Source organism: Saccopteryx bilineata, chromosome 4, assembly GCF_036850765.1.
Source record: "Saccopteryx bilineata isolate mSacBil1 chromosome 4, mSacBil1_pri_phased_curated, whole genome shotgun sequence".
Taxonomy (NCBI): domain Eukaryota; kingdom Metazoa; phylum Chordata; class Mammalia; order Chiroptera; family Emballonuridae; genus Saccopteryx; species Saccopteryx bilineata.
In genome coordinates this window covers 83,747,430-83,748,635 of record NC_089493.1, presented here as the reverse complement: position 1 = coordinate 83,748,635, position 1,206 = coordinate 83,747,430, and positions in this window count along the sequence as shown.

Below are 1,206 nucleotides of genomic sequence, written 5' to 3'. Positions count from 1 at the left end.
ATAAATAAAAGAATTTAAAAATATAAGATATGTATATTTAGTCTTCATCCCTGTTTCTGGCAGAGAGTTCCTAAAATTATTGTGATTAAGGAAAAAGTACTGCCTGACCAGGCAGTGATGCAATGGGTAGAGCATCAGACTGGGACATAGAGGACCCAGGTTCAAAACCCAAAGGTCGCCAGCTTGAGCACAGGCTCATCTGGCTTGAGCATGAGCTCACCAGCTTAAGCATTGGGTCATTGGCTTGAGCATGGGATCATAGACATGACCACATGGTCACTGACTTGAGCCCAAAGGTCACTGGCTTGAAGCCCAAGGTCACTGGCTTGAGCCTAAGGTCACTGGCTTGAGCAAGGGGTCATTCACTCTGCTGTAGCCCTCCAGTCAAGGCATATATGAGAGAGCAATCAATGAACAACTAAGATGCCGCAACAATGAACTGATGCCTCTCATCTTTCTCCCTTCCTGTCTGTCTGTTCCTATCTGTCCCTCTCACTGTCTCTGTCACACAAAAAAAGGAGAAAGTACCAACAATGTCTTTTGTTATGTTAATAGGGTGACTTTAGGATTACACCTAAGGATAGAGGCTGGTTGCCAGGGAAACCAACCATGTGATTAGAGAATTGGCACTTTCAGTCCCAGACTTCCCCTGTCTCCCCACTCCCAACATCCTGGAAGAAGGGTTGGAGACTGAGTTCAATCACCCATTGGCTAACATTCACCATTGACTCACAATGTAATCAACCATACCTACGTAATGAAGCCTTCATAAAACCCCAAAAAGATGGGGCTTGAAGAGCATCAGAGTTGGTGAACACATGGAGATCCAGGGACAGTGGCCTACCCAGAGAAGGCATGAAAGCTCCATGTCTTGGAAGCACCATGCCCTTTCTCTACACCTTGCCCTGTGCATCTCTTCCATCTGGTTGTTCCTGAGCTATAGCCTTCTATAAGAAGCCAATAATCTAGTAAATAAAATGTTTCTCTGAGTTCTGTGTGTGTCTCTAGCAAATTAATCAAACCTGAGGGAGAGAGTCATTGGAACCTCCTCCAATCGATAGCCAGTCAGTCAAAAGCCTAGATGACAACCTGACTTGAACTGGCATCTGAAGTGGTGAGGAAGACAATCTTGTAGGACTGAGCTTTTAATATGTGGGATCTGATGCTATCTCCAGGAGGATAGTGTCAGAATTGAGTTGAATAATA